The sequence below is a fragment of the Ambystoma mexicanum genome, chromosome 11 (assembly GCF_040938575.1).
Source record: "Ambystoma mexicanum isolate Mex_15411 chromosome 11, UKY_AmexF1_1, whole genome shotgun sequence".
NCBI classification, from domain to species: domain Eukaryota; kingdom Metazoa; phylum Chordata; class Amphibia; order Caudata; family Ambystomatidae; genus Ambystoma; species Ambystoma mexicanum.
Genome location: NC_090934.1, coordinates 824939974 through 824954561, shown reverse-complemented (window position 1 = coordinate 824954561; position 14588 = coordinate 824939974). Strand labels below are relative to the sequence as shown.

Below are 14588 nucleotides of genomic sequence, written 5' to 3'. Positions count from 1 at the left end.
TGCATTTTGGCTCAAAAATTCAGCATGACCAACTATGAACTTCTGTTTACCTCTCGCAGGTCTCGTCTGCTGACGTCCAAAAATCCAATAAACTGCAAGCAATTCTTCTCGCTTGCTTTAGTTTTTCAAAACTTGCCATTCAATTCATAAACATCAAGACTTCATGGGAAGGGTTTGGCTGCAGCGTGTACTGATGCACAGAAGGAAGCTATCCTAGCCAGTCTACTTAAAGAAGCAATGAGGCTCTGCAGGTGCATGTACGTCTCCTACCTTTATTCTGTCATCAGACACACCAGGTGGACTGCCGCAAGGACCTCGTGGCGCAATGGTAGCGCGTCTGACTCCAGATCCGAAAGTTTCGTGTTCAAATCACGTTGGGGTCATATTTGCTATTCCCACTCTGAAATACAAAATTGCTCTTCAGTATCTCGTTATTTCAACCTGACTGCATCTTTGTGCTCTGGGCCTAGTTGGTCTGGCGTTTCGAATGTAAACTTTGCAGCAGGGAAGTATGATATTGACAGACACCCATGAAGGACATGGTCAACCTTTAAAGCAGGCCAATCTCTATGTTTTACTGGATGCAGCAGAAGTATTTCCTCTTTACCATCTCTTCAAGTGGGCCTGACTGATGTGCTGTTTTGTGCACGCTACGTGGGCTTTGTAAAGCATACCTCTGCCATTTGCATGGCCTCCTAGCGCTGTCAATATTTTCGTGTAATCGCTGAATGCTGCACTGTCCTGGGAACTCTAGGTGTGACTAAAGGATATATGCTGGGGCCCTGAAAGGGGGTCGGCAGTCTAGTGGCAATGCCCATCACTTTGCAGTTTGGGTTTGAGAGTTCAGGTACCGGTCTGGTGTCGGAAACCTGTAAGCGCCCTCCCAATCAACTGTTGGTCCTGGATTGTGAGGATTTCCCCTTATACTGGTCTCAGTAGACACATTTCCATTTTTACTTTTTCACTCTCGCATTGCCTATTTCTCTCTCTCTCATAGATACATTATAGACAAGAGAGACATTGTCAGCGAGAGGGTTGCACAGCACCTTCCCCCATTTCCCTAAGTGCATTGCAAGGGGCTCTGGGAGGCGTGCACATTTGTCTGAAACACAAAGATCCACTGGCAATAAAAAGCGTAGGTCCCTAGTTTGCATTTCTTAGAATTTGAGGTGACACTCAGAGTTGTCTCGGGCGTGACTGTACCTTTCATAGGAGATGTGCTAATCCCCAAACCCTCTTCCTTTGTCCCAGTAATCTGTCCTAGGGCCTCTAGCAAGTTGTTTTCTGAAACAAAGCTTACCTGAACATCCTGTAAAATTGGTAGCTTTTCAGTAGCAGTACAGTGCAGTATATAGCATTCCTGTTGCGCACAGCATCTAGATCCAAAAATTGCTTACTCTACCCCAGAAATTAGAATTCACCCAGTCAAACAGAGGGATCTATAAAGAGCATGGCAAGTAGTTAACATAAGCTACTTCCCCCAAGTTCTCTTGGTGCACTCTGCTGCCCTCTTTTAACAGAAGAATGCAACTGCAGGTCTTGCTTCTCAGCAAGGTACCTACATATAGAATCCTTGTTGCACTCTTGCTAAATCTGCTGGAATGTGTCTTCTATTGTGCCCAAGGTGGTTGTGTATTTGGGGACTCAGGGAAGCAAGGGAGCAGTCTAATGCACTGCAGTGCTAAGAGAGGCATGCCTTTTTCAGAAAAAAGTTCAGGTTTTCTGCCAATCAGAAAAAAATAGCAATGCAATCAGGCCAAAGGCAGAACACACATGCCAGTGAGTCTCTGTGGCGCAATTGGTTAGCGCGTTCGGCTGTTAACCGAAAAGACGCTGCTGTTTTTGGCACAAAGACACAGAGTGTTCCACTCAGTAAACCTGAGTCATTTCTCCCGTGTTCTCTGGGTTCAGCCTACTGTCCCCTTTTAACACAAGTGCGCAACTGTGGCTTTCTCCTCATAGCAAGTTATGCCTACACAGAGGGCATTTGGTGCACTGTTGATGGGCTCTGTCCTCTACTAAATCCCCTGTGTTTGTGGATTAGGGGAGGTAGGGAAGTGCTTGATACCCTGATTTGCTGTGGGAAATAGAGCTATTTTAGAAATATTTTCAGGTTGCCTGGGAAGCATAAGCAAACAGCACACCAATCAGGCCCCTGTGTAAGAACTGCATGAGTCTCTGTGGCGCAATCGGTTAGCGCGTTCGGCTGTTAACCGAAAGGTTGGTGGTTCAAGCCCACCCAGGGACGGTGCATTTTGGCTCAAAAATTCAGCGTGACCAACTATGGACTTCTGTTTACCTCTCGCAGGTCTCGTCTGCTGACGTCCAAAAATCCAATAAACTGCAAGCAATTCTTCTCGCTTGCTTTAGTTTTTCAAAACTTGCCATTCAATTCATAAACATCAAGACTTCATGGGAAGGGTTTGGCTGCAGCGTGTACTGATGCACAGAAGGAAGCTATCCTAGCCAGTCTACCTAAAGAAGCAATGAGGCTCTGCAGGTCCATGTACGTCTCCTACCTTTATTCTGTCATCAGACACAGCAGGTGGATTGCCACAAGGACCTCGTGGCGCAATGGTAGCGCGTCTGACTCAAGATCAGAAGGTTTCGTGTTCAAATCACGTCGGGGGCATATTTGCTTTTCCCACTCTGAAATATAAAATTGCTCTTCAGTATCTCGTTATTTCAACCTGACTGCATCTTTGCGCTCTGGGCCCAGTTGTTCTGGCGTATCGAATGTAAACTTTGCAGCAGGGAAGTATCATATTGACAGACCCCCATGAAGGACATGGTCAACCTTTAAAGCAGGCCAATCTCTATGTTTTACTGGATGCAGCAGAAGTATTTCCTCTTTACCATCTCTTCAAGTGGGCCTGACTGATGTGCTGTTTTGTGCACGCTTCGTGGGCTTTGTAAAGCATACCTCTGCCATTTGCATGGCCTCCTAGCGCTGTCAATATTTTCGTGTAATCGCTGAATGCTGCACTGTCCTGGGAACTCTAGGTGTGACTAAAGGATATATTTTGGGGCCCCGAAAGGGGGTCGGCAGTCTAGTGGCAATGGGTATCACTTTGCAGTTTGGGTTTGTGAGTTCAGGTACCGGTCTGGTGTCGGAAACCTGTAAGCGCCCTCCCAATCAACTGTCGGTCCTGGATTGTGAGGATTTCCCCTTATACTGGTCTCAGTAGACACATTTCCATTTTACTTTTTCACTCTCGCATTGCCTATTTCTCTCTCTCTCATAGTTACATTATAGACAAGAGAGACATTGTCAGCGAGAGGGCTTCACAGCACCTTCCCCCCTTTCCCTAAGTGCATTGCAAGGGGCTCTGGGAGGCGTGCACATTTGTCTGAAACACAAAGATCCACTGGCAATAAAAGGCGTAGGACCCTAGTTTGCATTTCTTAGAATTTGAGGTGACACTCAGAGTTGTCTCGGGCGTGACTGTACCTTTCATAGGAGATGTGCTAATCCCCAAACCCTCTTCCTTTGTCCCAGTAATCTGTCTTAGTGCCTCTAGCAAGTTGTTTTCTGAAACAAAGCTTACCTGAACATCCTGTAAAATTGGTAACTTTTCAGTAGCAGTACAGTGCAGTATATAGCATTCCTGTTGCGCACAGCATCTAGATCCAAAAATTGCTTACTCTACCCCAGAAATTAGAATTCACCCAGTCAAACAGAGGGATCTATAAAGAGCATGGCAAGTAGTTAACATAAGCTACTTCCCCCAAGTTCTCTTGGTGCACTCTGCTGCCCTCTTTTAACAGAAGAATGCAACTGCAGGTCTTGCTTCTCAGCAAGGTACCTACATATAGAATCCTTGGTGCACTCTTGCTAAATCTGCTGGAATGTGTCTTCTATTGTGCCCAAGGTGGTTGTGTATTTGGGGACTCAGGGAAGCAAGGGAGCAGTCTAATGCACTGCAGTGCTAAGAGAGGCATGCCTTTTTCAGAAAAAAGTTCAGGTTTTCTGCCAATCAGAAAAAAATAGCAATGCAATCAGGCCAAAGGCAGAACACACATGCCAGTGAGTCTCTGTGGCGCAATTGGTTAGCGCGTTCGGCTGTTAACCGAAAAGACGCTGCTGTTTTTGGCACAAAGACACAGAGTGTTCCACTCAGTAAACCTGAGTCATTTCTCCCGTGTTCTCTGGGTTCAGCCTACTGTCCCCTTTTAACACAAGTGCGCAACTGTGGCTTTCTCCTCATAGCAAGTTATGCCTACACAGAGGGCATTTGGTGCACTGTTGATAGGCTCTGTCCTCTACTAAATCCCCTGTGTTTGTGGATTAGGGGAGGTAGGGAAGTGCTTGATACCCTGATTTGCTGTGGGAAATAGAGCTATTTTAGAAATATTTTCAGGTTGCCTGGGAAGCATAAGCAAACAGCACACCAATCAGGCCCCTGTGTAAGAACTGCATGAGTCTTTGTGGCGCAATCGGTTAGCGCGTTCGGCTGTTAACCGAAAGGTTGGTGGTTCAAGGTTGGTGGTTCAAACCCACCCAGGGACGGTGCATTTTGGCTCAAAAATTCAGCGTGACCAACTATGGACTTCTGTTTACCTCTCGCAGGTCTCGTCTGCTGACGTCCAAAAAATCCAATAAACTGCAAGCAATTCTTCTCGCTTGCTTTAGTTTTTCAAAACTTGCCATTCAATTCATAAACATCAAGACTTCATGGGAAGGGTTTGGCTGCAGCGTGTGCTGATGCACAGAAGGAAGCTATCCTAGCCAGTCTACTTAAAGAAGCAATGAGGCTCTGCAGGTGCATGTACGTCTCCTACCTTTATTATGTCATCAGACACACCAGGTGGATTGCCACAAGGACCTCGTGGCGCAATGGTAGCGCGTCTGACTCCAGATCAGAAGGTTGCGTGTTCAAATCACGTCGGGGTAATATTAGCTTTTCCCACTCTGAAATATAAAATTGCTCTTCAGTATCTCGTTATTTCAACCTGACTGCATCTTTGTGCTCTGGGCCTAGTTGTTCTGGCGTTTCGAATGTAAGCTTTGCAGCAGGGAAGTATCATATTGACAGACACCCATGAAGGACATGGTCAACCTTTAAAGCAGGCCAATCTCTATGTTTTACTGGATGCAGCAGAAGTATTTCCTCTTTACCATCTCTTCAAGTGGGCCTGACTGATGTGCTGTTTTGTGCACGCTACGTGGGCTTTGTAAAGCATACCTCTGCCATTTGCATGGCCTCCTAGTGCTGTCAATATTTTCGTGTAATCGCTGAATGCTGCACTGTCCTGGGAAATCTAGGTGTGACTAAAGGATCTATGCTGGGGCCCCGAAAGGGGGTCGGCAGTCTAGTGGCAATGCCCATCACTTTGCAGTTTGGGTTTGTGAGTTCAGGTACCGGTCTGGTGTCGGAAACCTGTAAGCGCCCTCCCAATCAACTGTCGGTCCTGGATTGTGAGGATTTCCCCTTATACTGGTCTCAGTAGACACATTTCCATTTTACTTTTTCACTCTCGCATTGCCTATTTCTCTCTCTCTCATAGATACATTATAGACAAGAGAGACATTGTCAGCGAGAGGGTTGCACAGCACCTTCCCCCATTTCCCTAAGTGCATTGCATGGGGCTCTGGGAGGCGTGCACATTTGTCTGAAACACAAAGATCCACTGGCAATAAAAAGCGTAGGTCCCTAGTTTGCATTTCTTAGAATTTGAGGTGACACTCAGAGTTGTCTCGGGCGTGACTGTACCTTTCATAGGAGATGTGCTAATCCCCAAACCCTCTTCCTTTGTCCCAGTAATCTGTCCTAGGGCCTGTAGCAAGTTGTTTTCTGAAACAAAGCTTACCTGAACATCCTGTAAAATTGGTAACTTTTCAGTAGCAGTACAGTGCAGTATATAGCATTCCTGTTGCGCACAGCATCTAGATCCAAAAATTGCTTACTCTACCCCAGAAATTAGAATTCACCCAGTCAAACAGAGGGATCTATAAAGATCATGGCAAGTAGTTAACATAAGCTACTTCCCCCAAGTTCTCTTGGTGCACTCTGCTGCCCTCTTTTAACAGAAGAATGCAACTGCAGGTCTTGCTTCTCAGCAAGGTACCTACATATAGAAACCTTGATGCACTCTTGCTAAATCTGCTGGAATGTGTCTTTTATTGTGCCCAAGGTGGTTGTGTATTTGGGGACTCAGGGAAGCAAGGGAGCAGTCTAATGCACTGCAGTGCTAAGAGAGGCATGCCTTTTTCAGAAAAAAGTTCAGGTTTTCTGCCAATCAGAAATAAATAGCAATGCAATCAGGCCAAAGGCAGAACACACATGCCAGTGAGTCTCTGTGGCACAATTGGTTAGCGCGTTCGGCTGTTAACCGAAAAGACGCTGCTGTTTTTGGCACAAAGACACAGAGTGTTCCACTCAGTAAACCTGAGTCATTTCTCCCGTGTTCTCTGGGTTCAGCCTACTGTCCCCTTTTAACACAAGTGCGCAACTGTGGCTTTCTCCTCATAGCAAGTTATGCCTACACAGAGGACATTTGGTGCACTGTTGATGGGCTCTGTCCTCTACTAAATCCCCTGTGTTTGTGGATTACGGGAGGTAGGGAAGTACTTCATACCCTGATTTGCTGTGGGAAATAGAGCTATTTTAGAAATATTTTCAGGTTGCCTGGGGAGCATAAGCAAACAGCACACCAATCAGGCCCCAGTGTAAGCACTGCATGAGTCTCTGTGGCGCAATCAGTTAGCGCGTTCGGCTGTTAACCGAAAGGTTAGTGGTTCAAGCCCACCCAGGGACGATGCATTTTGGCTCAAAAATTCAGCATGACCAACTATGAACTTCTGTTTACCTCTCGCAGGTCTCGTCTGCTGACGTCCAAAAAATCCAATAAACTGTAAGCAATTATTCTCGCTTGCTTTAGTTTTTCAAAACTTGCCATTCAATTCATAAACATCAAGAATTCATGGGAAGGGTTTGGCTGCAGCGTGTACTGATGCACAGAAGGAAGCTATCCTAGCCAGTCTACCTAAAGAAGCAATGAGGCTCTGCAGGTGCATGTACGTCTCCTACCTTTATTCTGTCATCAGACACAACAGGTGGATTGCCACAAGGACCTCGTGGCGCAATGGTAGGCGTCTGACTCCAGATCAGAAGGTTGTGTGTTCAAATCACTTCGGGGTCATATTTGCTTTTCCCACTCTGAAATATAAAATTGCTCTTCAGTATCTCGTTATTTCAACCTGACTGCATCTTTGTGCTCTGGGCCTGGTTGTTCTGGCGTTTCGAATGTAAGCTTTGCAGCAGGGAAGTATCATATTGACAGACACCCATGAAGGACATGGTCAACCTTTAAAGCAGGCCAATCTCTATGTTTTACTGGATGCAGCAGAAGTATTTCCTCTTTACCATCTCTTCAAGTGGGCCTGACTGATGTGCTGTTTTGTGCACGCTACGTGGGCTTTGTAAAGCATACCTCTGCCATTTGCATGGCCTCCTAGCGCTGTCAATATTTTCGTGTAATCGCTGAATGCTGCACTGTCCTGGGAACTCTAGGTGTGACTAAAGGATATATGCTGGGGCCCCGAAAGGGGGTCGGCAGTCTAGTGGCAATGCCCATCACTTTGCAGTTTAGGTTTGTGAGTTCAGGTACTGGTCTGGTGTCGGAAACCTGTAAGCGCCCTCCCAATCAACTGTCGGTCCTGGATTGTGAGGATTTCCCCTTATACTGGTCTCAATAGACACATTTCCATTTTACTTTTTCACTCTCGCATTGCCTATTTCTCTCTCTCTCATAGATACATTATAGACAAGAGAGACATTGTCAGCGAGAGGGTTGCACAGCACCTTCCCCCCTTTCCCTAAGTGCATTGCAAGGGGCTCTGGGAGGCGTGCACATTTGTCTGAAACACAAAGATCCACTGGCAATAAAAAGCGTAGGTCCCTAGTTTGCATTTCTTAGAATTTGAGGTGACACTCAGAGTTGTCTCGGGCGTGACTGTACCTTTCATACGAGATGTGCTAATCCCCAAACCCTCTTCCTTTGTCCCAGTAATCTGTTTTAGTGCCTCTAGCAAGTTGTTTTCTGAAACAAAGCTTACCTGAACATCCTGTAAAATTGGTAACTTTTCAGTAGCAGTACAGTGCAGTATATAGCATTCCTGTTGCGCACAGCATCTAGATCCAAAAATTGCTTAATCTACCCCAGAAATTAGAATTCACCCAGTCAAACAGAGGGATCTATAAAGAGCATGGCAAGTAGTTAACATAAGCTACTTCCCCCAAGTTCTCTTGGTGCACTCTGCTGCCCTCTTTTAACAGAAGAATGCAACTGCAGGTCTTGCTTCTCAGCAAGGTACCTACATATAGAATCCTTGGTGCACTCTTGCTAAATCTGCTGGAATGTGTCTTCTATTGTGCCCAAGGTGGTTGTGTATTTGGGGACTCAGGGAAGCAAGGGAGCAGTCTAATGCACTGCAGTGCTAAGAGAGGCATGCCTTTTTCAGAAAAAAGTTCAGGTTTTCTGCCAATCAGAAAAAAATAGCAATGCAATCAGGCCAAAGGCAGAACACACATGCCAGTGAGTCTCTGTGGCGCAATTGGTTAGCGCGTTCGGCTGTTAACCGAAAAGACGCTGCTGTTTTTGGCACAAAGACACAGAGTGTTCCACTCAGTAAACCTGAGTCATTTCTCCCGTGTTCTCTGGGTTCAGCCTACTGTCCCCTTTTAACACAAGTGCGCAACTGTGGCTTTCTCCTCATAGCAAGTTATGCCTATACAGAGGACATTTGGTGCACTGTTGATGAGCTCTGTCCTCTACTAAATCCCCTGTGTTTGTGGATTAGGGGAGGTAGGGAAGTGCTTGATACCCTGATTTGCTGTGGGAAATAGAGCTATTTTAGAAATATTTTCAGGTTGCCTGGGGAGCATAAGCAAACAGCACACCAATCAGGCCCCAGTGTAAGCACTGCTTGAGTCTCTGTGGCGCAATCGGTTAGCGCGTTCGGCTGTAAAGGTTGGTGGTTCAAGCCCACCCAGGGACGATGCATTTTGGCTCAAAAATTCAGCATGACCAACTATGAACTTCTGTTTACCTCTCGCAGGTCTCGTCTGCTGACGTCCAAAAAATCCAATAAACTGCAAGCAATTCTTCTCGCTTGCTTTAGTTTTTCAAAACTTGCCATTCAATTCATAAACATCAAGACTTCATGGGAAGGGTTTGGCTGCAGCGTGTACTGATGCACAGAAGGAAGCTATCCTAGCCAGTCTACTTAAAGAAGCAATGAGGCTCTGCAGGTGCATGTACGTCTCCTACCTTTATTCTGTCATCAGACACACCAGGTGGACTGCCACAAGGACCTCGTGGCGCAATGGTAGCACGTCTGACTCCAGATCAGAAGGTTGCGTGTTCAAATCACGTCGGGGTCATATTTGCTTTTCCCACTCTGAAATACAAAATTGCTCTTTAGTATCTCGTTATTTCAACCTGACTGCATCTTTGTGCTCTGGGCCTAGTTGTTCTGGCGTTTCGAATGTAAGCTTTGCAGCAGGGAAGTATCATATTGACAGACACCCATGAAGGACATGGTCAAACTTTAAAGCAGGCCAATCTCTATGTTTTACTGGATGCAGCAGAAGTATTTCCTCTTTACCATCTCTTCAAGTGGGCCTGACTGATGTGCTGTTTTGTGCACGCTACGTGGGCTTTGTAAAGCATACCTCTGCCATTTGCATGGCCTCCTAGCGCTGTCAATATTTTCGTGTAATCGCTGAATGCTGCACTGTCCTGGGAACTCTAGGTGTGACTAAAGGATACATGCTGGGGCCCCGAAAGGGGGTCGGCAGTCTAGTGGCAATGCCCATCACTTTGCAGTTTGGGTTTGTGAGTTCAGGTACCGGTCTGGTGTCGGAAACCTGTAAGCGCCCTCCCAATCAACTGTCGGTCCTGGATTGTGAGGATTTCCCCTTATACTGGTCTCAGTAGACACATTTCCATTTTACTTTTTCACTCTCGCATTGCCTATTTCTCTCTCTCTCATAGATACATTATAGACAAGAGAGACATTGTCAGCGAGAGGGCTTCACAGCACCTTCCCCCATTTCCCTAAGTGCATTGCAAGGGGCTCTGGGAGGCGTGCACATTTGTCTGAAACACAAAGATCCCCTAGCAATAAAAAGCGTAGGTCCCTAGTTTGCATTTCTTAGAATTTGAGGTGACACTCAGAGTTGTCTCGGGCGTGACTGTACCTTTCATAGGAGATGTGCTAATCCCCAAACACTCTTCCTTTGTCCCAGTAATCTGTCTTAGTGCCTCTAGCAAGTTGTTTTCTGAAACAAAGCTTACCTGAACATCCTGTAAAATTGGTAACTTTTCAGTAGCAGTAGAGTGCAGTATATAGCATTCCTGTTGCGCACAGCATCTAGATCCAAAAATTGCTTACTCTACCCCAGGAATTAGAATTCACCCAGTCAAACAGAGGGATCTATAAAGAGCATGGCAAGTAGTTAACATAAGCTACTTCCCCCAAGTTCTCTTGGTGCACTCTGCTGCCCTCTTTTAACAGAAGAATGCAACTGCAGGTCTTGCTTCTCAGCAAGGTACCTACATATAGAAACCTTGGTGCACTCTTGCTAAATCTGCTGGAATGTGTCTTCTATTGTGCCCAAGGTGGTTGTGTATTTGGGGACTCAGGGAAGCAAGGGAGCAGTCTAATGCACTGCAGTGCTAAGAGAGGCATGCCTTTTTCAGAAAAAAGTTCAGGTTTTCTGCCAATCAGAAAAAAATAGCAATGCAATCAGGCCAAAGGCAGAGCACACATGCCAGTGAGTCTCTGTGGCGCAATTGGTTAGCGCGTTCGGCTGTTAACCGAAAAAACGCTGCTGTTTTTGGCACAATGACACAGAGTGTTCCACTCAGTAAACCTGAGTCATTTCTCCCGTGTTCTCTGGGTTCAGCCTACTGTCCCCTTTTAACACAAGTGTGCAACTGTGGCTTTCTCCTCATAGCAAGTTATGCCTACACAGAGGACATTTGGTGCACTGTTGATGGGCTCTGTCCTCTACTAAATCCCCTGTGTTAGTGGATTAGTGGAGGTAGGGAAGTGCTTGATACCCTGATTTGCTGTGGGAAATAGAGCTATTTTAGAAATATTTTCAGGTTGCCTGGGAAGCATAAGCAAACAGCACACCAATCAGGCCCCAGTGTAAGCACTGCATGAGTCTCTGTGGCGCAATCGGTTAGCGCGTTTGGCTGTTAACCGAAAGGTTGGTGGTTCAAGCCCACCCAGGGATGATGCGTTTTGGCTCAAAAATTCAGCATGACCAACTATGAACTTCTGTTTACCTCTCGCAGGTCTCGTCTGCTAACGTCCAATAAACTGCAAGCAATTCTTCTCGCTTGCTTTAGTTTTTCAAAACTTGCCATTCAATTCATAAACATCAAGACTTCATGGGAAGGGTTTGGCTGCAGCGTGTACTGATGCACAGAAGGAAGCTATCCTAGCCAGTCTACTTAAAGAAGCAATGAGGCTCTGCAGGTGCATGTACGTCTCCTACCTTTATTCTGTCATCAGACACACCAGGTGGACTGCCACAAGGACCTCGTGGCGCAATGGTAGCGCGTCTGACTCCAGATCAGAAGGTTGCGTGTTCAAATCACGTCGGGGTCATATTTGCTTTTCCCACTCTGAAATACAAAATTGCTCTTCAGTATCTCGTTATTTCAACCTGACTGCATCTTTGTGCTCTGGGCCTAGTTGTTCTGGCGTTTCGAATGTAAACTTTGCAGCAGGGAAGTATCATATTGACAGACACCCATGAAGTACATGGTCAACCTTTAAAGCAGGCCAATCTCTATGTTTTACTGGATGCAGCAGAAGTATTTCCTCTTTACCATCTCTTCAAGTGGGCCTGACTGATGTGCTGTTTTGTGCACGCTACGTGGGCTTTGTAAAGCATACCTCTGCCATTTGCATGGCCTCCTAGCGCTGTCAATATTTTCGTGTTTAATCGCTGAATGCTGCACTGTCCTGGGAACTCTAGGTGTGACTAAAGGATATATGCTGAGGCCCGAAAGGCGGTCGGCAGTCTAGTGGCAATGCCCATCACTTTGCAGTTTGGGTTTGTGAGTTCAGGTACCGGTCTGGTGTCGGAAACCTGTAAGCGCCCTCCCAATCAACTGTCGGTCCTGGATTGTGAGGATTTCCCCTTATACTGGTCTCAGTAGACACATTTCCATTTGACTTTTTCACTCTCGCATTGCCTATTTCTCTCTCTCTCATAGATACATTATAGACAAGAGAGACATTGTCAGCGAGAGGGCTTCACAGCACCTTCCCCCCTTTCCCTAAGTGCATTGCAAGGGGCTCTGGGAGGCGTGCACATTTGTCTGAAACACAAAGATCCCCTAGCAATAAAAAGCGTAGGTCCCTAGTTTGCATTTCTTAGAATTTGAGGTGACACTCAGAGTTGTCTCGGGCGTGACTGTACCTTTCATAGGAGATGTGCTAATCCCCAAACACTCTTCCTTTGTCCCAGTAATCTGTCTTAGTGCCTCTAGCAAGTTGTTTTCTGAAACAAAGCTTACCTGAACATCCTGTAAAATTGGTAACTTTTCAGTAGCAGTACAGTGCAGTATATAGCATTCCTGTTGCGCACAGCATCTAGATCCAAAAATTGCTTACTCTACCCCAGAAATTAGAATTCACCCAGTCAAACAGAGGGGTCTATAAAGAGCATGGCAAGTAGTTAACATAAGCTACTTCCCCCAAGTTCTCTTGGTGCACTCTGCTGCCCTCTTTTAACAGAAGAATGCAACTGCAGGTCTTGCTTCTCAGCAAGGTACCTACATATAGAATCCTTGGTGCACTCTTGCTAAATCTGCTGGAATGTGTCTTCTATTGTGCCCAAGGTGGTTGTGTATTTGGGGACTCAGGGAAGCAAGGGAGCAGTCTAATGCACTGCAGTGCTAAGAGAGGCATGCCTTTTTCAGAAAAAAGTTCAGGTTTTCTGCCAATCAGAAAAAAATAGCAATGCAATCAGGCCAAAGGCAGAACACACATGCCAGTGAGTCTCTGTGGCGCAATTGGTTAGCGCGTTCGGCTGTTAACCGAAAAGATGCTGCTGTTTTTGGCACAATTACACAGAGTGTTCCACTCAGTAAACCTGAGTCATTTCTCCCGTGTTCTCTGGGTTCAGCCTACTGTCCCCTTTTAACACAAGTGCGCAACTGTGGCTTTCTCCTCATAGCAAGTTATGCCTATACAGAGGACATTTGGTGCACTGTTGATGAGCTCTGTCCTCTACTAAATCCCCTGTGTTTGTGGATTAGGGGAGGTAGGGAAGTGCTTGATACCCTGATTTGCTGTGGGAAATAGAGCTATTTTAGAAATATTTTCAGGTTGCCTGGGAAGCATAAGCAAACAGCACACCAATCAGGCCCCTGTGTAAGAACTGCATGAGTCTCTGTGGCGCAATCGGTTAGCGCGTTCGGCTGTTAACCGAAAGGTTGGTGGTTCAAGCCCACCCAGGGACGGTGCATTTTGGCTCAAAAATTCAGCCTGACCAACTATGGACTTCTGTTTACCTCTCGCAGGTCTCGTCTGCTGACGTCCAAAAAATCCAATAAACTGCAAGCAATTCTTCTCGCTTGCTTTAGTTTTTCAAAACTTGCCATTCAATTGATTAACATCAAGACTTCGTGGGAAGGGTTTGGCTGCAGCGTGTACTGATGCACAGAAGGAAGCTATCCTAGCCAGTCTACTTAAAGAAGCAATGAGGCTCTGCAGGTGCATGTACGTCTCCTACCTTTATTCTGTCATCAGACACACCAGGTGGATTGCCACAAGGACCTCGTGGCGCAATGGTAGCGCGTCTGACTCCAGGTCAGAAGGTTGCGTGTTCAAATCACGTCGGGGTAATATTTGCTTTTCCCACTCTGAAATATAAAATTGCTCTTCAGTATCTCGTTATTTCAACCTGACTGCATCTTTGTGCTCTGGGCCTAGTTGTTCTGGCGTTTCGAATGTAAACTTTGCAGCAGGGAAGTATCATATTGACAGACACCCATGAAGGACATGGTCAACCTTTAAAGCAGGCCAATCTCTATGTTTTACTGGATGCAGCAGAAGTATTTCCTCTTTACCATCTCTTCAAGTGGGCCTGACTGATGTGCTGTTTTGTGCACGCTACGTGGGCTTTGTAAAGCATACCTCTGCCATTTGCATGGCCTCCTAGCGCTTTCAATATTTTCGTGTAATCGCTGAATGCTGCACTGTCCTGGGAACTCTATGTGTGACTAAAGGATATATGCTGGGGCCCCGAAAGGGGGTCGGCAGTCTAGTGGCAATGGGCATCACTTTGCAGTTTGGGTTTGTGAGTTCAGGTACCGGTCTGGTGTCGGAAACCTTTAAGCGCCCTCCCAATCAACTGTCGGTCCTGGATTGTGAGGATTTCCCCTTATACTGGTCTCAGTAGACACATTTCCATTTTACTTTTTCACTCTCGCATTGCCTATTTCTCTCTCTCTCATAGTTACATTATAGACAAGAGAGACATTGTCAGCGAGAGGGCTTCACAGCACCTTCCCCCCTTTCCCTAAGTGCATTGCAAGGGGCTCTGGGAGGCGTGCAC

The 14588-nt window shown here is 46.2% G+C and overlaps 6 non-coding genes across 6 annotated transcripts; all 6 read left to right on the top strand.

Moving 5' to 3' along the window:
* The first annotated feature begins 2174 nt into the window (after positions 1-2174).
* Positions 2175-2248, top strand: TRNAN-GUU (transfer RNA asparagine (anticodon GUU)). Its single transcript has one exon. It is a non-coding gene; the product is annotated as a tRNA-Asn (tRNA).
* Positions 2249-4823: 2575 nt separating this feature from the next.
* Positions 4824-4895, top strand: TRNAW-CCA (transfer RNA tryptophan (anticodon CCA)). Its single transcript has one exon. It is a non-coding gene; the product is annotated as a tRNA-Trp (tRNA).
* A 4419-nt stretch (positions 4896-9314) lies between these two features.
* TRNAW-CCA (transfer RNA tryptophan (anticodon CCA)) lies at positions 9315-9386 on the top strand. The gene has a single exon. It is a non-coding gene; the product is annotated as a tRNA-Trp (tRNA).
* Positions 9387-11176: 1790 nt separating this feature from the next.
* Positions 11177-11250, top strand: TRNAN-GUU (transfer RNA asparagine (anticodon GUU)). The gene has a single exon. It is a non-coding gene; the product is annotated as a tRNA-Asn (tRNA).
* Positions 11251-11554: 304 nt separating this feature from the next.
* On the top strand, positions 11555-11626 carry TRNAW-CCA (transfer RNA tryptophan (anticodon CCA)). Its single transcript has one exon. It is a non-coding gene; the product is annotated as a tRNA-Trp (tRNA).
* Positions 11627-13417: 1791 nt separating this feature from the next.
* TRNAN-GUU (transfer RNA asparagine (anticodon GUU)) lies at positions 13418-13491 on the top strand. The gene has a single exon. It is a non-coding gene; the product is annotated as a tRNA-Asn (tRNA).
* The last annotated feature ends 1097 nt before the right edge of the window (positions 13492-14588 follow it).